At 42.3% G+C, this 21,519-nt stretch overlaps 1 pseudogene; it reads left to right on the top strand.

Moving 5' to 3' along the window:
* The first annotated feature begins 14,204 nt into the window (after positions 1-14,204).
* On the top strand, positions 14,205-20,153 carry LOC147124600 (heterogeneous nuclear ribonucleoprotein A3-like; annotated as a pseudogene).
* Positions 20,154-21,519: the final 1,366 nt, after the last annotated feature.

Raw genomic sequence — 21,519 nt, 5'->3', positions numbered from 1 at the left:
GAAATGTGCGGTTAATGTTTGGAAAGCCCACAGGCTTAACTTTAAAATTTCATGCAATTGTTTCTTCTGCACAACAGTCATGTAAACTTCCCTTGGTTTGTGTAGCCTGGTTTTCATTGCTGCAGCTTTGCACGGTTTGCTTTTGTTTCGTTTATTAGCCCAGAGGGATACCCAAACTAAACATCTGGGATGAATATTTTGGAGTTGAGTTTCGCAGTTATCGAACAACTTTATTTAAATCTACTGGAAGCTGCACCTCTTTATGAACCAGTTTACTAGAGAAATGTGGCATTGAGTGGGGGACTTGTGTAAAATAAATGATCCGCACTGAAACTGTATTCAAGCACAGAATGAAATTGCTACTTCGGACGGTTTACCAGGGAGGTCATGTAATAACTCGGACCGTGTTTTGAGAAGTTCCATCTTCAGCGTTAAATTAAAACCGATTTATGTCTACCCGTGACCAAAAAATCCACCTTTTGCAAGTGAATACACAAATATACAGACAGGTACAGCACAAACTCTTACTCTGCCCAATTCGTGCCTTTGCAGGGTAACAAAATAGACCCGAATGTGTTGTCTCCCGTAATTGACTCATGAATGGAAAATAAGGAATAGTGTAAAATAACAATATATCGTGCTTGCGTTCAAATGCAGGTGCTATGATTGCAGCGATCAAATTGTAATTGTACAAAACTTTCCGAATTCCCCCCAAAGTAAATGTTACCATTTTATTTCAATTATCATGGGTCACAAGATAATTGTGTCAGTTTATCAACAGACACGGGACCTGCATTCATTTGCCCTGTTGGGGTGTTCTTAAAGTCTATAGGCATCTAAAGTAAAGTGCCCCTCCTTCCACTGCATGGATGTATTTCTGGCACGGAAGGAGGTAGACTAACAGATTTACACGCAGAGCCCACAGAGGGAGAAAATAAGGCTCCACTGTGACGTGCAACTTGTAAAAAACATGCAGGTACTTAATTGGGGAGACACCCTCTAACACCGAGTAACATATGTACTGAATATGAAATCAGCAAACAGTAGAGAATTTGGAAATTAAACTAACGTCCTAATGCTCACTCAGAAATAAGAATACCCCAGAGTGCTAAATATGTACACACGTTAACTTGTTCAGCTGTGTGATGAAAGAGACAGCGTGGGGGCGGGAGTCGCATTCTCAGAATTTAAATAGACCTACCCTTTGGGCTCCTTGGAGATGCGGTATACAACAGTCAACTGGTAAAAAAAAAAGCTAATAATAGTCAGAGGACTTTGTGACAATGAAACACGTTCACAGTAGACGTGGTCCTGTGTTCAAGGTCAGGTTTGTTGGTTCTATAGATTCAATTTAACCAGTAAATTAGGCTGACCTCCTAATCCTGATTGGAAATGCTCAGGTAAATTAAACTCAGGCAGTGTGGTGGGCTAACAGACTGTCCTTAGGAACATAGGAACAGGATTAGGCCATTCAGTCCCTCCAGCCTGTTCTGCCATTCAATTAGATCATGGCTGCTCCATATCTCAATTTCATTTACCTGCCTTGGTTTCATATCCCTTAATGCCCTATCAGTCAATCCTTTCATGTCTGGGATCTGAATTTGAATTCACTCCTGATTGATAGGATGAATGTCTCCTGTCCTCATAGGGTGTAATGGTTCCCAGAAGCAGAATTAATCCATAGTTTACCACTCTAAATATGGTGATTTTGTTCTCTTGGACTTGCAAGAAACATACCTTCTGAGGTAAAATTCTGAACATATAAGACACATTTCTATGCCACTGTAAACAGTGGTAGCCTAAAGTAAAAGTAATGGGATCCAAAAAAAATGATACCACTAGCTGAAGCCAATGGTTAGGGCATAAGTTCACTCTAGATACCTTTTCTCACATTCATTGCAAAAGTCCATCCTTCCGAGTAAACGCTCACTCTCTGTAAATTACATGTGACGTTATGCATAAAGTCATCTGAGATAGCAGAAAACAGGGTGAACAATCAACCCTTTTTACATTAAGGTATACATTGGAAATGGCACAGGATCTCACCATACACTCCTGATCTCTTACAACCGATGGCAAAATATCATGCTAACAGAGAACTGGTGAACTAGCAAAATCATACCAGATGTATATCCAATTTCAGGCAGTTTGTGCCCACAACTGACCAACAAAATAGACTAAAAGATACGTGGGCATGCGTGCCATCCCTCCCCCCCCCCCCTTCCCATTCAGGAGCCTGTCTCCAGCCATTCATTCTCCTCCTATAATAAAGCAGAGCTGTGAGCTGGTAAAGAAACCCCTGCTGGGACAGATATCACAGCTCCACTGTCTACAAAGGCCTGACATAATAGCAAATGAAATAGTTTGTAGTTATGGGAAGATCACAGTCCACTGATCCATATTAGTTGCTTCTGACACTTGAGTGGGTTGTGAATCTTCTTTTACTTGTTGAATAATAAGGCAAGAGAACCCTATTCCTTATTGCTGGTCCCAATCTTGCATTTAATTAAAAATATCAGAGAAGGAAAGGAACCCAAATTCACACTCTTTATACAGATATGTACTATTGGAGTCCTGCCCAGATATGTGTAGTACATTTAGATAGGCTGCTATCAGCAACAGCAACTAATATAAATTTACCACATTGTTGGCCAAGCCATAAACTCCAGACCCACAAGCTCCTCCTTGTGCATGTAGTGAGATGGTTTCACCATCAGTTACACGATTAAGCCTCCCCCAGCAATTAGGGAAATTGTGGGAGCAAAAGAAAAACTTTTGAAAAGTTAGAACTGATAATAGGCAAACTTCTATTTGCACAAGCAGTTGATTTGAAAATATATATTTTTTGCTTCAACTGGAGACTTGGTTTTAGAAGCTCAATGCAAATTGTTCAGATCTGCAAAATATACCAAACCAGGAAGACATTTGAATTGGAAGAAGAAACGTGCAAACTACTGAGTCAGTTAGAACAAATATGTAATTGGGCAGAACAATGGCAGATGACATTTATTATGGAGAAGTGTAAAGTACTTCACTAGGAAGAAAAAGGGGTGCCATAAAAGGCTAAATTTTTAAAGTCTGCTCTTGCATTGATGTACATTGCCCACCAGCAACATGTATTGGAACATTGTAGACAATACCCCCATGATTTCCTAATGCATACAGGGAGCATGAATTTGGAAAATCGACTCCAAATACCCCACAACTGAAGAAATAGCTAAGGATGAAGTTGAAAGAGATTACGGGTTTTATTATACCAGCATGTCAAATCACTGTGGAGCAAGCATCAACAAGGCAAATTAAATGCCAAACTATATAACGAAAGTAGTAGAGTACAATTGAAAGTAGTCATACTTAAACTGTGCCATGCTCTGGTTAGACCATATCTTCATTACTGTGTCCAGTTCTGATTACAGAGACACAGCAAAGGCCTGGAGGTGGTACAAATGAGGCATAAGACTAATCTCTGCATTAGAGGATTGAGTTAGGAGGAAAGACTGGAGAAACATGAGCTTTTCAAGCTTGAATGGTTGCAACTGCAACTTGCATTTATATACCACCTTTAACACAGAAAAACATCTCAAGGTGCTTCAGAGAGGAGAAATAAAATAAATGGATGCAAAGCCAAAGGAAACAATATTAGAAGGGGTATCCAAAATCCTTGTTAAAAAGGTGGGTTTGAAAGAGGGCCTTAAAGAATGAAATAGAGGTAAAAGGGTTTAGGTAGGGAATTCCAGAGCATGGGTCCTAGGCAGTTGTAGGCACAGCCACAGATGGTCTTATGAAGGGAGGGGAGGATGCACGAGGTCAGAGTTAGAGGAACAGAGTTTGGGTGGAATTGTAGGGCTGGGGAAGGTTACAGAGATAAGGAGTGCCAAAGCCTTGAAGGAATTTAACCACGAGAATGAACATTTTAAATTTAAGGCACTGTGGGACTAGGGGTGATTGGGTGAGCGGTACTTAGTGCAGAATAGGATATAGGCAGCAGAGTTGTGGATGAGCTGAAGTTTACTGAGACTGGAGGATGAGAGACTTGCCAGTTAACTTTGGAATAGCTAAGTCTGGAGGTGACAAAGGCATGGATGAGTGTTTCAGCAGCAGATGGTCAGAGATAGGGGCAGATTACTGTTCACGCCCCATACTCTGTGGCACTATCGAAAGCCCTTAATTTAATCACTACTCTCGTGCCCACTTGAATTCTCTCCCCAAACCACTTTTCTTTGCTATGTCTTTTGCGGCCTTCAAAAGCCTTCTAAAGCTTATCATTTCTACAGTGCTTTACACCCCCCCCCTCCCTTTGCTGGTTATCCACCTCTCTGCCTCATGGAGTGTCCTGAGAAGTTTCCTTAACAGGAGGAGCACTAATAATACAAATTGCTGTCCTTGTCTGGACGGTATTTTCATTCTCCCACTCACAGCCCTGTCCTCTCAGAGACAATAGACATGGTGTGTCCTTAAGCCTCTGTGAAACACCTTGGGATGTTTTCTTCATTACAAGTGCTATATAAATGCAAGTTGCAGTGGTTGAAGCTTTATTTTTTTCATTGATTATTACATTTTTGACCCAAACCAACTAAAGCAAGAGGAAGATTTCCTTTCTCATTCCACAACTCAATTTGTGGCTCACTCCTCTGTGACAAAGAGCAGTAGCCTTAAATAAAAACAGAAAATGCTGGAGATACTCAGCAGGTCAGGCTGCATCTGTGGAGAGAGAAACAGAGTTAACGTTTCAGGTCGATGACCCTTCGTCAGAACTGGAAAAAGTTAGAGATGGAACAGATTTTAAGCAAGTGTAGGGGCAGGGGAAGGGGGAGGAAAAGGGAAAGAACAAAAGGGAAGGTCTGTGATAGGATGGAAGACAGGAGCGATTAAGAGACAAAAGGGATGATGGTGAAACGTTAACTCTGTTTCTCTCTCCACAGATGCTGCCTGACCTGCTGAGTATTTCCAGCATTTTCTGTTTTTATTTCAGATTTCCAGCATCTGCAGTATTTTGCTATTGTAGCAGTGGCCTTCATTTGAAGCCATCTCCGTTCACTACATTTGTCAGGTGTTTACAATATTTAGTTAGTTGTATTCATGCAATTAAAGGAAACAAAGAAGCCAATAAAATAAACAAATGTGCTATATTCTAATCGCAATACTCCTATCAGAAGTTCCAGGCTATTCAAAGTTAAATCATTCGGTCGATGTTTGGACAGGGAACGGCTGGTTTAGAAATCGTCAAGGAGTGTTTACGACTCTGCGTAAAAACTTCAGCCTGGTTCTGAAGTCGTACTTGCTACAGCATTTATATATCCTGTAATAGTGATGATCTAAAAAGACTGGGTAAGGACACTAGATTATTGGACGATTCTAGATATATGTCTATTTACACTGAGTGTACTTGAACTTTTATTGCCTTGTTTGCTTCATGGAGAACATCAGTCAAGCATCTGATGCAAGAAAAAAGATGTGGGCGAGGATTTACTACAATTAAATATGGTTAATCAGTAATGGATTGCATTACTCATCTTGCTTAGCGTCTTTTTTCTATTCATTATATATCACATGTCAACACCCCGAACATTGATCGTTTAAAGATGGGTTCACTGTGGAAATACTACAGTATGTGATTGTTAGAAATGTGACACTCATGCTCTGAATGTTCTGGCTCATCATTGCCTGGTCAGTAACGTCGCAGCCTTGTTGTAATGTTGCGGTGGATTATTGATGTACTTATTAAAGGTATTACCCCTGTGGTCGATCTGATTACACCAGCGCTGATTATAGTACCTAATCGTCCAGATTTTGCTGGCACGAAGTGCCGTTTCCTGATCTAAAAAAACAAACAAGGTTAAACTTCATTAACAGAGTAATACCCACAGACACTGTGATATCAGGTCGTAGGACATTTCCTGACATAAGCCCCACGTGCACTAAATATAAAATAAAGTATTTGTGTATAGGCATTAATTTTCAATGCGCTGCTTGAGTTTCCGCATCTACTTCAAGCGCGCTCTAATTGGGAAAAATACAATTTATGACATGTTTCAAACAGTTATCCCACCAACCTAAACACTGACAAAAGCGACCAGAAAACATTCGCCAACACAACATTTCCACATAAAATGTCTCCGGTTCCCTCTGTGTAGTGAGTTGGTAGACATTAAAACAAACTCACGTTCACTTCTTAAGATGCTGAGGTATGCAAACATTTGCTTGTATCAGATACAGTCCATGCACATGGGCGTGTATGAGGAAGGCTCGTAATTCAAGTATTTTGTATACCTTTAGTCGGGCATCTTTGGTCTGAATTTGATAAATAGTAAATATATATTTTTTATTCTCACGCCTTAGCACATGGTACAGGCCCGTACAAATTACACTGCAATTTATAAACTGAAATTGAGACCCTTGCACGGAACATTTGATGTTGTGTTCTAAAATTGTTACATTTTGAGTAATAGTTTGAAATACTGATATATGTATCAGTGAAGAAACATGGAACATTTATTTTGTTTAGATATGCACATACATACAAATTTAAGTATCTCAAAATCAAGTTGCTGATATACTGTTCACACACCAACAAAATAAGACCCATGTTTCTTTACAGAGTAGCACTCACCCCCCAGGGCTATGTTCATTTTGCTGTGTAAATGTGTGACAGTGACCGAGACGTCTTGTGTGGTCCTGGCTGTGCGCCACAATCTTTTTTAAGAAAGCAATCACAGTCATAATAGCCATTATGGCAAACTGTTGGAGCCACGTGTATAAGAAAAAGCGGCTGAAAAAGTGGAGACATATATTACTTCAGGTATGTTAACCGTTAGCAGGAGGATGTCCCGCCGAGGGAAAATAGTTTGTACAGTTTATTTAATTCGATTTTTTTTTTAAAGTCGCAATTATTAATTCAGTGTTCCCCAATTGCGAGAATTTATATTTTACACGTAGAATATTTGCGGAAAATTCGTGAATTAAGCACTTGAGACTTTTCAGACGATACATCGTCCCAGTAAGTCAGAGGTAACTAATAAATTCGGATTTCCAACATCTGCAGTATTTTGCTATCGTAACTAATAAATAGTTTGTGTAAACTACAATTAGGAGAATGGCATGTTTCTAATACAGTTAAAGCCGCAATACTCTTGACCCGGGAGCTTTATTTCTCAACAGCTTGTGTTCTTTTTTGAGACTTGTCTTAATTTCTGTGCCATTCCTGCAGCTACCATGAATGCCAGCTCTGGTAGGTGCTGCTACAGCGCAGGAGGACCCGGCCCTCCGGAAAGATTAAAAAGGGCCTGGGAACGGGACCTCTGGCGCCAGATAACAGGATGAATGGGGAGTGTTCTGGAAATAGGCTCTCGCAACTACCACCTGCAGCAGAATGCATGAAGATCAGCTTAAGGTATTACCTCAAACACAGTCCATCCTACTATTGCTTCACAGATACCACCCCTCTCTGGGAGTTGACGGCTGGAGGTACAGTGGCCAGATGGGCACATTTCCAAGCACGTTCTGGGAATCAGTCTGCGAAGCCACAAAGAGCATCTCGATCTCTGTAGATCCAGGCCTATACCTGATGGGTCTGCCTACTGGACAGCATCCTCGTCCTGCAGCACACAGGTTAGTGTAACCTACACTGCCAGCTGCAAGAAGATATATTCCCCCCACCTTGGGGAAGCACTTCCCTTCCCACAACAAACATGATGAAACATCGGTGAGATAAATGCTGACCAGAGTGGGTAATGTATGGATTCCATCTGGAATTTGACTAGTATTAGCCAGTCTGGAGACCTTTTCTGGCAGCCTACCTGACTTAGATACCTAGCCACTTATACATAGGTCAGAATAGGAGTAAAAACGAACAATCCCCTCCAGACATCGTGAAGAGCAGTGACACCACCCTACAGGTTGCCAGGACCCTTGATAGGTCCTTTGCACAGTAAAATCCCAGGGACTAATCAATTATTCTCACCCTCAAACAATGCAAAGTTCTCAACATGTGCACAACTATACCAACACAGGTGCTAATGTATTCCCTCATATGTACCATGTGACAAAACTGTATAGTGATTTTACAAAATATAAATGTTGGCTGGAACACTGGAACAACACCTTGCTTTTCTTCAAATAGTGCCATGAGATCTTTTGGGGGAAAAATTCAGTTGGGTTAGTGCTTCTGGGGGGGGGGGAGCTAACGGGGCGCTAGGAACTTAGTGCCCGAGCGCGACGATTTTAGCGGCACTCGTGAAATTGACCAGTCGTTTTGCGGCACCGCTAAACACTACCGCCATGATCTCCTGCACCCACAGATCGTGACGTCAGTCGAGCGTGCAACGCCCCAGTAGCGCCCTGGGCCGGATATTGAGTCACGCCCCAGCCTTAGCGCCTGCCGCTAGGAACGACAGGTAGAGTGGAACATTTTCAAGTCAGGAAGGGGCTGGGGAAGCGCTATTTAAAGGCGGGCACTTCCTGTCTTTTCTTGTTGGCAAAATTTTTGGTACACGCAGGTTGAGAGCGAGATTTAACCGGAAAGATTTAATATTGTCCTAAGGAATTTTGGCCCTCAGCCTCACTTTTGAGGTTCCTAAGTGCCGAGCACTTTCCCTGGGCCTATCCATTAGTGCTTCCAACACAATTGCTTTAGAGGTCTCTCTAGGCTGAGATTCAAGGCTGCAATGAGCAGGGTGTGGTTGGCCAGCAAGATGGCCCCTCCCCTTTAAGAACTGTACGGCGCCAGTCTGTCTGGCTTCCATGGTAACTGACATCGCCTGAACTTCGGTAGCGTTCTGAGGTAGTGCCTCGCTCCCCGATGTTTGCGCCTTAAGAGAGGTGTGTAGCGCCTGATTTAGCGCTCAAATCAACTCCTGGGGCGATAAAGGCGAATTTTGCAGTTGGAGGTGACAATTAGCGCCAGGCGCTAAACTTTGCACCCGGCCGATATTTGCGCCCCAAAATGGGCGATACCCAATTTATCCCCCTTTACGTACAACTGAACAGACAGATGGAACCTCAGTTTAGCATTCCATTGAAAGACTTTGAAAACAGACAAAATAATTTAATGGAGATGAGGATCTGGTAAATTATAAAGAAAAACAAAAGCAAAGACAAAAAAATCTAAGAGATATACTAAATGTAAGATTGCATGTAACTAGAGTTTTTCCAAGTTACATGCACAGTAAACAAAGGGTGAATTAAATAATTAGCCCAATTAAAGCATAGTGAGAAGTCCAAATCCAGGGACAAAGAAAGTGCAGTTACTAAGTAACTACTTCACATCCATCTTTACTCCTGAAGAGAATGGACAGTTACTTATGTGAGATATCAGGTTTCTAGGAACAGTGGGGAAGGAATTTGACAGTGCAAAAGTAACAGTGGATGTGGTTCTACGAAGGTGTAAAATAGTCTTAAGACAGATAATTTATCAAATCCAGGCAACTCTCACCTACAAGTCTTAATGAAATTGATAACATTTTAACTGACCTGTTTGTCACTAAGTTTAGAAGAAATCCTTAGGAATTGGAAAGTAGCCAACATGAATCCATTATTTCATAAATGTTTAAGAGAAACCATAAACTAATAGGTTTAATATCTGTTGTAAGGAAGTTCTTTGAGAAATAATTTTGAGATATGTGAGCGAACACTTAGAAAAGTGCAAATTGTTGAAAGACAATCAAAGAAAGTCATGTTTAACTAACTTGCTGCAGTGTTTTGAAGAGACTACATACATGGTGGACAGGGAAAATGCAGTTAATATTGTATATTTGTATTTTCAGAAAACGTTTGATAAGATTCCTTATTGGAGATTAATCACTAAGGTACAGGAGGTAAAGTACACCATGGATAAATAATTAGCTTAAAAACAAGAAACAGAAAATGGAAACTTTTCAGGCTGGAAAGAGGTTAAGAGGACAGTACCCCAGGGATCGGATTGGAGCACATGCAATTTTAATATATGCTAGTGGATCTGTAGCATCGACCTAGAGTGCAGTTTCTGATGTTTACAGAGGTTCAGCTGGGTTTGCCATTTTAATATAGAAAACTTACTGAAGCAATACATCACATAACTGATGAGATAAAAATATTGTATGTCTTAGTGAAACTGAAAGACACAGACCATCACAAATATAATATTTGTAATCTATTTATTTACTACTTTGTGAAACTTGCTTAAGATGCTAGTAACTTTGCTGTTCTCCTCAAAAATGTCTTATCCTCAGATACACATATCATCATTTTTTTGCTCTCACTCTCATGGTGGATTTATAGCCTGGATTTTGCAGTAAAAATAACGGTGAGGCTGTCAGCGCTCACCATTATTAAAGAGTAAATCGGACAGCAAATTCTGCGCAGTTAAATGCAGGAATCAGGAAGTTGCTGTCCGAGTTGCCCTGCTCCTCCAGAAGCTTTGCTATTACAGTATCTCACCGAGAGACGCGGCATTCAAACACATGAAGGGTGTGAAGTTGCTGTACTTATGTGATACCCACTAAACACGCCAGAAAAAGTTAGGGCTTGTCCAGTCCAGTGTAAGTAAATTTTTAATGGCATGTTAAGTCTTAATTACTGCCAAACAACCACTCTGGCACTGAAAATGAACTTTTACAAGTGTGGAGTCTCAGTCCTTCAGCTTTTAATTATTGTTGGAGATTTTAAAAAATAATTTTTAATTTTTTTTAACTATTTCTTTCTGTCTTTTTTCTCTCTCTTGCTCTCTCTCTCTACTAATCCCATCTTTCCTTCCCTCTCTTTATTTTGGTTTCTGTACATGATTTGACATTGAATTAACTGTTCTAACTTACAATTCTGTGTGCCTCAGTAAGGATTCTTCAACCTGATTGGTTAAGGAGATACACAGCTGCTTGTCCTGTTCACACAGCTCCCAGATCCCCTGTAGAGGGCGCCACACCAAAATGGATTTCTAATCACTACAAGTTCCAGTGCAAAAGCCCATAGAAAGTCTGTGGCCAAGTGCTGGTGCCGTTCGTTCACTGCTGACCATAAAATCCGGGCCATTGTATTTGCTTAAATTGCAATTACTTTATTTATTTGTTTCTTTCTTCTTCTGTCTTCTAGTTGTCAAGTGACATGAGTTGGCCTAATGCACTCTGGGTATTGTAGTTTTACAGGAGTAGCATGAAAAGTACAACTCCCCTAATGCATCTGCCTCATACACACAGAACATGTCAGTAGCTAGATATTCCCAGCACTTGAGGCACAGTTGAAATCTCCAAGCAGAACTCAACCTGCAGGCTCCAGGGAGATGGGCAGGCAAAGGTCTTGCAGGTATTTCTAACATTAAGTGACTAATTTTCTAAGTAGGTTTAGTGATTTTTTTTCATAAATTTGTAATTTTTTATGTGTTGGGTATGTTAGAAATGTTATTTTAGCTGTATATACTGACCTGGCTGAGAAAGAAAAAATTTGCTGAAAGCAGTTTGAAAAAAAGAATGTTTGGACAAATTAGTTGGTTCATTTTGTATTAGAGGTTGGTTCCAAATAGTTGGGTTTGAAAAATAATGATTTTGATTGGAGGGCTTTGTGTAGGATTCTTGCTACTGACTGGTAGCATTATCTTTCACCTTCTGTTGATATATTTGAGTTATATGAACAGATCTTTGTTACTTCAACCAATCATTAATGTGTAACATTCAGATTTAAGGTGGGATGCATACTGTATGAAAAGGCTTTTAATTTGAGAGATTAATAACTTGGACAGATAATTTTTTTTTCAAATGTCAGGAGATACTAAAAGAAATGGCAGGGCAAATAATGAGGAAAATTGTAGCCATCTGCAGAAGAATTTGGATTTTTTATTATCTGGTCCACAAAATGACAGATGTAGTTTAGTGTGGATAAGTGTAAAATAATGAAAGTGGAAGCTAGGAACAAATAGAGGCATATATGTTAAATAGAACAGTGATGCAGTATTTATCAAGAAAGAGAACTAGGGATTATAAAGGATAAATCTATGAAACTGTCAGTGGTTAGCTGCTGTATAAAGACAAATAGCAATTAGAATATGAATCAAAATAGTTTATACCAGGGATATAGATAGGCTAAGTGAGTGGGCAAAAATCTGGCAGATGGAGTTTAATATGGGAAAATGCGAGGTTATCCACTTTGGTAGGAAAAATAAAAAAGCAAATTATTATTTAAATGGGAGAGATTACAAAATGCTGAGGTACAGAGGGATCGGGGGTCCTTGTACATGAATCACAAAAAGTTAGCATGCAGGTACAGCAAGTAATTAGGAAGGCAAATGAAATGTTGGCCTTTATTGCAAAGGGAATGGAGTATAAAAGTAAGGAAGTCCTGTTACAACTGTACAGGGCATTGGTGAGACCACACCTTGAGTACTGCGTGCAGTTTTGGTCTCCTTATTTAAGGAAGGATATATTTGCATTGGAGGCAGTTCAGAGAAGGTTTGCGAGGTTGATTCCGGAGATGAAGGGGTTGTCTTATGAAGAAAGGTTGAGCAGGTTGGGCCTATACTCATTGGAGTTTAGAAGAATGAGAGGGGATCTTATTGAAACATATAAGATTCTGAAGGGGCTTGACAGGGTAGATGCAGAGAGGATGTTTCCCCTCGTGGGGGAATCCAGAACTAGGAGGCATAATTTCAGAATAAGGGGGCACCCTTTTAAATCGGAAATGAGGAGGAATTTCTTCTCTGAGGGTCGTGAATCTTTGGAATTCTCTTCACCAGAGAGCTGTGGAGGCTGGGTCATTGAATATATTTTAGGTGGAGATAGACAGATTTTTGAAAGGTAAGGGAGTCAAGTGTTATGGGGAGCGGGCTGGGAAGTGGAGTTGAGGCCAAGATCAGATCAGCCATGATCTTATTAAATGGCGGAGCAGGCTCGAGGAGCCAAATGACCTACTCCTACTTCTATGTTCATTGTTATATAGATTACTGGTCAGAACCTATTTCTACTTCTGATCACCGAATCATAATAACCATATTTTTGCTCTTGAGAAGCTACAATGCAATGATTCCCAATATCAGCAATTTAAGTTATTAGGAAAGGTTAAAGAAGTTGGGCTTACTTTCTTTGGAACTTCAATGTGCCCTAATTCAAATTTTCAAGATTATGAAGGGAATTACCAAAACTGATATATGCAAATTGTTTACTATGGTGAAGGATTCAAATTCTAGAGAGCACAAGTAACTAGATTAAGGGAGTAAAATGTTCCACAATGTTGATTTTGGGAAAGATGAGTTAGAGTAGGATACTGTGTGATGTCTTGAAAGATGTCCCCTTTTTCAGATGAGACGTGTTAAACATCTGCTCTCAGATGGATTTAAAAGATCCTATGGCACTATTTTGAAGAAGAGCAGGGGAGTTATCGCCGGAGTCCTGGCCAATGTTTATCCCTCAATCAACATCACTAAAACAAATTATCTGGTCATTATCACATTGCTGTTTGTGGGAGCTTGCTGTGTGCAAATTGACTGCCGCGTTTCCTACATTACAACAGTGACTACACTTCAAAAAGTACTTCATTGGCTGTAAAGTGCTTTGGGGCATCCGGTGGTCATGAAAGGCGCTATATAAATGTAAGTTTTTCTTAAAGTTAGGATGATGTATTGGGAAGTTGAGAAGAGCACTGACTATAATAGTGTTGATAAATAGAGAGAGAAAAGTCTTGCAGTGGAGAGAGCGACATTGGACACAAGAAATGAGAAAACATTCATTTTTCAAATTACCCTTTCTTGAATCCTACCTAAAAATCAAGAGAGGTGTTAGAAAAACTTCCAGAGATATGACAGCAGTATCTAAGTCTTGGATGGACTGATGCAGAAGGGAAAATAAATGTTTTGTGTAAAAGAGGAAATGTTTCTTCAAGGCAGCTTTACTAAGGAGGAGAAATAGGACTTCCATTTGAGGCCAAAAGAGATAGTTAATTCAAAATGTTTGAGAGGTGAAGACCAAGGTTGGAGTCATGTCAGTCAGACTTCTGAGAGACGCAATAAAACTATCCATCTGAAGAATTGAAAGATTTTCATCGTCTCATTGAAGGGCATGGAGCAGATCAAAGACATAGTGATTTGCCATTGGACTAAGAGGACTGGAGAGTGTATCTGATCTGAAGGAAGTTGATGAATATAGAGTGGAGTCAGCAACAAAAGACTGGATAAGAGAATATAATGAGTGCTGGAGATCATTAATATGGAATAAAGAATAATGTAGGAGGGAGAAAATATCCCTGAGCTAATGGAAAAGTCAGGGAATCAGTCACTAGCTATAGTTCGATTTGAGAGGAAACTAAATAATGATGAACATGGCTTTGGTAGGTTGATGTAATGAGACAGAATTAATAAATGATCTCATAGTAAAGGATCCTCTAGGAAAGAGTGATCATAGCATGGTTGAATTTCAAATTCAATTGGAGGGTGAGAAAGTTGCATCTCAAACCAGTGTCCTGATCTTAAACAAAGGCAATTACAATGGCATGAGGGTAGAACTGGCTAAAGTGGACTGGAAAAATAAATTAAAGGGTAAGACAGTTGAAATGCAGTGGTGGACATTTAAGGAGATATTTCATAACTCTCAACAAAAATATATTCCAGTGAGAAAGAAAGATTTTAAGAGAAGGGAGCACCATCCGTGGCTAACTAAGGAAGTAAAGGATGGTATCAAATTGAAAATGAAGGCATACAATGTTGCCAAGGTTGGTGGGAGACCAGAGGATTGGGAAATTTTTAAAAACCTGCAAAGGATAACTAAAAAAATAAGAAAGAGAGAGATGAATTATGAGAGAAAACTGGCAAGAAACATTAAAACAGATAGTAAGAGCTTCTACAGGTATATAAAAAGGAAGAGGGTAGCTAAAGTAAACGTTGGTCCCTTAGAGGATGAGACTGGGGAATTAATAACGGGGAACGGGGAAATGGCAGAGACTCTGAACAAATATTTTGTATCTGTCTTCACGGTAGAAGACACTAACAACGTCCCAAAAATGGATAATCAAGGGGCCACAGGGAGGGGGGAACTAAAGACAATCACTATCACTAAGGAAATAGTACTCAGTAAAATAATGGGACTAAAAGATGGCTAGTCCCCTGGACCAGATGGCCTGCATCCCAGGGTCTTAAAAGAAGTGGCTGCAGAGATAGTGGATGCATTGGTTGCAATATACCAAAATTCCCTGGACTCTGGAGAGGTCCCAGCGGATTGGAAAACCACAAATGTAACACCCCTATTTATAAAAGGAGGGAGACAGAAAGCAGGAAACTATAGACCAGTTAGCCTAACATCTGTCATTGGGAAAATGCTGGAGTCCTTCATTAAGGAAGCCATAGCAGGGCATTTGGAGAATCATAATGCAGTCAAGCAGACTCAGCATGGTTTTATGAAAGGGAAATCATGTTTAACAAATTTGCTGGAGTTCTTTGAGGATGTAATGAGCAGGGTGGACAAAGGTGAACCAGTAGATGTGGTGTATTGGAATTTACAGAAGGCATTCGATAAGATGCAACATAAAAGGTTACTGCATAAAATAAGAGCTCACGGAGTTGGGGGTAATACATTAGCATGGATAGAGAATTGGCTAACTAACAGAAAGCAGAGAGTCAGGATAAATGGGTCATTTTCTGGTTGGCAAATGGTAACTAGTGGGGTGCCACAGGGATCGGTGCTGGGGCCTCAACTATTTACAATCTACATTAATAACTTGGATGAAGGGACCGAGTGTAATGTAGCCAAGTTTGCGGATGATACAAAGGTGAGTGGGAAAGCAAGTTGTGCAGAGGACTCAAAGAATCTGCAAAGGGATATAGATAGGCTAAGTGAGTGGGCAAACATTTGGCAGATGGAGTATAATGTGGGAAAAGTGCGAGGCTATACACATTGGCAGGAAAAATAAAAAAGCAAGTTATTATTTAAATGGAGAGAGATTACAAAATGCTACAGATCAGAGGGACCTGGGGGTCCTTGTGCATGAAACACAACAGGGTCAATTTTAACTCGGGTTCGGGAAATTGTCGGGTTCCCTGAATTTGGTGTTTCCCACATGAATCTAAATGGGTGTGTGAGACTGATGCAATTTTAACTCAATTGGCCAATTGGTTTCCAACGTGTGGGAACCCTTGGCAAATGAGTATTTCCAGTCAGAAAGTCTCATAATATGACATCATTATTGCTGCTGCATTTAGGGTCTGCAACAAGCCTTGCTTCTTCTGCAGGCTGCCAACCTTTTGGCATTTGCTGATACACTGAGCTGGAAGCAGAATGGCAAGAGAAAGACCGAGGTCTGCACCCCGGTTTGACGACGTTGCCCTGCAGGCTTTAGTGGAGGGAGCAAGAGCTCACAAGGAGGTGCTCTTCCCTTCATCAGGGAGGAAGATGCCTCCCCAGCAGACAAAGGCTGCGTGGCTGCAAGTGGCAGAAGAGGTCAACTCCTTATCGGCTACCCACAGAACCTGCATACAATGCAGGAAGAGATTTCATGACCTTCAGCACACTGGAAAAGTGAGTATGAATTCCCATCACTCTCAATCTGATCTCCATTGCCTCTCCTCACCAGCACTCAGCTTTAGCAATCTCTTCCTCCACATCCCACTTGACACTGACATCCATGCACCCTTACCCATTCCCTCTCTATGCTCACATTCACCTAACTATTCGACTATGCAGCCCTCACACTCCCTATCACTCTGATGCTATGAAAACAACTGACAACACACTGGGAGGGCCCTTGGTCTTGCCACCTCACTCCATCTTTGTCTCCTTCTAAGCATCTATGCTATGGATTCTCTACACTCACTCCTTCATTCTCACTCAAACTCCACTTGTCTCCCTCATTGCAGGAAAAGAGAGCTCACAATAAAAGAGAACGAGCGAGGACAGGAGGAGGGCCACCATCAGTAGCCCACCTCACCCCCTGGGAGGAGGCGGTCCTGGAGATCGTAGGACTGGAGGATGAGGCGCAAGTGGGGGACGGACAGAGGGGTGCATCACAGCAAGCTGGTGACAGAATAGTTTTCCATCTCTCTCATTGACATTGCATGAGTCGCTGATAATGATTCTGAAGCTATAACAGATGGACCTTTGATCATCTGCAATATGCAATGTGCATGTAACCTTGACCTCACATCTCTAACTCTTTCCTTTACTCCCCCACAGGACCATTGAGAGCCCCCGTCCAGGAGGAAGAGCCTGAGCTTCCAGACTCCTCAGGGGAATCTGCAACCTCTGAGGGTGCAGCGTCAGCAAAATTCAGCGCACCCAGCACCAGCACAGACACTCACACCTCGGTGGGACCTTCGGGACATAGAGTAGTGTTGTCACCTGGTGTATCACAGCTCACAATTGAGCATCAGCAGATTGTGGAGACAGGGACAGCAGTAGAGAGTGCTACTCGGAGGGCGCAGGACTCTGCCAGCTTGGCTCAGCTGCATGTCGACCCTCTGCCTCTGGGTCCATCCATAAGATCAGCGGGGCTGGAACTCCAGGAACAGATGCAGGAGTCTCTGGCAGGTCTTGTCTCCAGGGTCGATGTGCGTGTGGAGCGAATGGAGGAGTCCATAGCAAACATGAGCAGAGCCTTTGTGGAGTCATTGGCGCATGAGCGCATCACCATGGAAAGGATGGCAACCTCCATGGAGGAGATAAGTCGCCAGGGTATGGAAAACATGGTGAGTGTTCACAATAGAATGACATCTCTTGAGGAGCGATGGGCATCTATTGAACAGAGAAACCAGACCTTCATGGAAGTCCTTCTGAGTAGGACTGCCAGTGCAGATACGGATCCCCATGGCCCCCTGATGTGCAGCAAGGTGCTCTCAAGCCACTTCCAAACGCTGGCCCCTTCTGGCCTGTGCAGCTTCAGGTGGGTGAGCAGCAGCCTGGCGCTCCTGTTGCTGCTGCTGTTGTTCCTGGTTCTCCTGGTGCCGCGGCTGGTGTTCGAGCTCATCTAATGCCCAGAAGGGAAGGAAATAAATGGCTCCCATGCTTCTGGTATATGCCTCCGTTGAGGAAGCGCTGAGTGAAGGTGGCGAGCGGGGTTTCCCAGGAGGTCACACTGGAGATGTGTGTGAGGCTCCAACCTTCCACAGGTGTGATTAAGCCTGGTAAAAGTTGCCCCAGGACTGAAACAACAAAGTCCTGCAACCTGCAAATGATGACTGATTAAATCTCCTCTTTAATGGTTGACCTGCAGCTGATAGTCAGCAAGCCAATAGTGCTCACCAGGCGTGTTTTATGCGGGAAAAGGGTTAAAAATGCAAGGGCCTGTTAAAATGGGATTAGAAAGGCCAATTATTGCTGATTAAGGGCCTTAAAGACCAGTCCCGCCTGTTGGAGGCGGGATGGAGTCTGGACCATCAGACATGCCTGGGTTAAAATGGCTCGGGGTCGGGAACCAGGCGGGGGGGGTCCCGACCCCCAGTTTTTGCGATTTTAACCCCCCACACGCCTCAAAGCCCGCCTCACGGCTGAGTTAAAATCCAGCCCAACAAGTTAGCATGTAGGTACAGCAAGTAATCAAAAAGGCAAATGGAATGTTGGCCTTTATTTCAAGGGGGTTGGAGTATAAAAAGAGGGAAGTCCTGCTACAACTGTACAGGGTGTTGGTGAGACCACACCTTGAGTACTGCATACAGTTTTGGTCTCCTTATTTAAGGAAGGATATACATGCATTGGAGGCAGTTCAGAGACGATTCACTAGGTTAATTCCAGAGATGAGGGGGTTGACTTATGAGGAAAGGTTGAGCAGGCTGGGCCTATACTCATTGCAAGATAAGGGAGTGAAAGGTTATGGGGAGCGGGCAGGAAAGAGGCTTTGAGCCCAAGATCAGCCATGATCTTATTGAATGGTGGAGCAGGCTCGAGGGGCCAAGTGGCCTACTCCTGCTCCTATTTCTTATGTTCTTATGTTCTTATAGTAACTGGGTTTCAATGTACATGGTGTCAGAACCGTGGCATTGGAGACGTCAAAGGCAATTACAGGTGAGTTATCAAAATGTTTAAGAACTAGTTCCAAAATTGTAAGCTTAGGCAATAGAATCATCAATGGAACAGCCATGCTGTAAACATACTGGAAATTAGGAATTAGGCAGAATTTTAAGGTGAAGGATAACTCAAGAGACTTATCAGCAACTTTCATGACTTTGGAAAGTGCCGATGTGAGGGCAATGGGGCAATAATTTGAAAAGTAAAAGAGACCACTTTTCCTAAGGATAGGCTAAACACAAACTCATTTCCAAGAGGAGAAAAAGTGGCACGGGAGTAAAAGAGATTGAAAATACATTATAAGACGGTAATTTCAGAGATTCACACCTTGAAGATGACAGGAGGAATCGCAGGTGTTATTGGAGTCGAGAGAACAGGGATCCCAGCAGAGGTGGCAGAGATAAACCTTGATGTTGGTATTAATAATGCAACTAAATAGAGGATGGAAGTAGATTATTTAACAAAATCATTGAAATTGCAGTTGGACAAGAAAAGAGAGTCAAAAAGGCAGCTGGACTTTATTGAGTCTCTTTCTGCTTGGAGCCATTTTGTGGCATTGACAATCCAGGACTGTCCTCTCTCTCTTTGAGGAAAACAGGAAGAATACAAGCAGCTGTGTAAACTCTTCATTGGTGGTCTGAGCTTCAAAACCACAGACAAAAGTCTTCAAGACCACTTTGAGAAATGGGACAGATTGACTGTGTGGGACCTACAGATGAAATGCCCCAGGGCGATTGGATTTTCTTACATATTCCTGTGTCTCTGAGGTAAATGGTGCAATGCCTGCCAGACCTCACAAAGTCGATGGATTTGTTGTCGAACCTAAAAGGGCAGTATCAAGAAGAACTCCACCATATCTGGAACTCATTTGGCTGAAGAAAATCTTTGCCCGTGGCATAAGGGGAGTACTTTTTAAAACATTCAGTTATATCTAAACTAATTGTTCAACTTATGCTGAATCAACAGAGCGGAAGGAAGAGGGATTTTGCTTTTATCATGTTTGATGATCATGATGTTGTTAAGATACAGAAATACCATACGATCAATGGACACAAAGATGATGTAGGGAAGGCGTTGTCATGTGTGGAGTTGCAGAATTCCACCATGAACCAGAGGGGCTATGTGATTCTGGCAAATAATGCCTGTGGTGGCAAGTGCAACATTGGTAATTCTGGAGGTAGCCAGGAAAAAGGGCAGGGAAATGAAGATTAGAGCAGATAGTGTAGTGTATGTACCTTTAAGGGGAGAACTACTTTTTACAGCTCCTGTATACTGTAGTACCGGCAGTGACCACACCTGTATATAAACCCTGAGTAGGGATTTGTACTATTAGTTTTAGAGTAACCCTCATCCAGTAAACACCGTTGATTGTTCCTCTGCAGTCTCTGTCTATTTATTGAAGGACACCATATATCAAGATTCACGGATTTAACATTGGCGACGAGTCGATTCGAACCTACCTGCAACTCTGCAGAAGAAGGCCGATTCCAGGGGCACGGGCGTCGACCATCCGGCGGAGACTCCAGTGAGACGGGCTGGCAGCAGGTACAGCGCAGACCCTTCCCGGACGGCGGCGGCTGGAGCTGACCAACGGCACAGGGGAAGGCCGAGCAGCGTCGACGGTGTAAGAGAGAGGGTAAAGCGCACAGGGCGCAGCTGGGTTTGAAGACCGAGTGGCGTCGATGGAAAAAAAAAAGAGAGAGAGGGTAGAGCGCACGGGGCACAGCCGGGGTTCAGGACTGAGCGGCGTCAACGAGAGAGGCGTGCAGGAAAACGCGCAAAGCGCGGCCGGTGTTCAAGGGCTGAGCAGCGTCCGCGGGGGAAGAAAGGAAAGCGCGGGAGACGCTATTTGAGCTGCAGCGGAGAAGAAGGGAGAGCGCGGGAGACGCCATTTTTGAGCTGCAACAGAGAAGAAGGGAGAGCGCGGGAGACACCATTTTTGAGCCGCAGCGGAGAAGAAAGGAAAGCGCGGGAGATGCCATTTTGAGCCAGCGGAGAAGAAGGGAGAGCGCAGGAGACGCCATTTTGAGCCGGTCTAACAACACCAAAAAAAAAAAAAATGCCAAAGAGTGGCAGTATCACAGTGTTCGACAATGAAGTCGAAGATTGGACGAAATATGTCGAACGCATTGAAGTATACTGCAAGGCGAATGAAGTGCCAGATGACAAGAAAGCGCCGGTATTGTTGAATTCAATGGGTGCAAAAATGTATGGCTTACTGCAAAACCTAGTAACCCCAGAGAAACCAGCGGAAAAGAATTTTGAAAACATAGTGTCAATCCTATGGGACCACTTAAACCCCACACCGCTGCTGATAGCAGAAAGATTTAAGTTTCACAAAAGGAACCAGCATAAAGATGAAAGTAATGCTGAGTTTTTAACGGAACTGTGCAAGCTATCAAAATGCTGCCAGTTTGGAACGGGACTAGCAGATACTTTAAGGGACAAGTTTGTGTGTGGGCTTCAAAGTGAAGGAACCCAGAAACGGCTTCTATCAGAAAAGGATCTTACGCTGGACAAGGCTTTCAGCATGGCAGTATCACACGAAGCAGCAGCACAGGGCGCGGCTGAGATACAA

The sequence above is a fragment of the Somniosus microcephalus genome, chromosome 1 (assembly GCF_052327205.1).
Source record: "Somniosus microcephalus isolate GS21.2 chromosome 1, FLI_Smic_1.0, whole genome shotgun sequence".
In the NCBI taxonomy this organism is placed as follows: Eukaryota; Metazoa; Chordata; class Chondrichthyes; order Squaliformes; family Somniosidae; genus Somniosus; species Somniosus microcephalus.
This window is presented reverse-complemented; position numbering and strand designations above follow the sequence as displayed.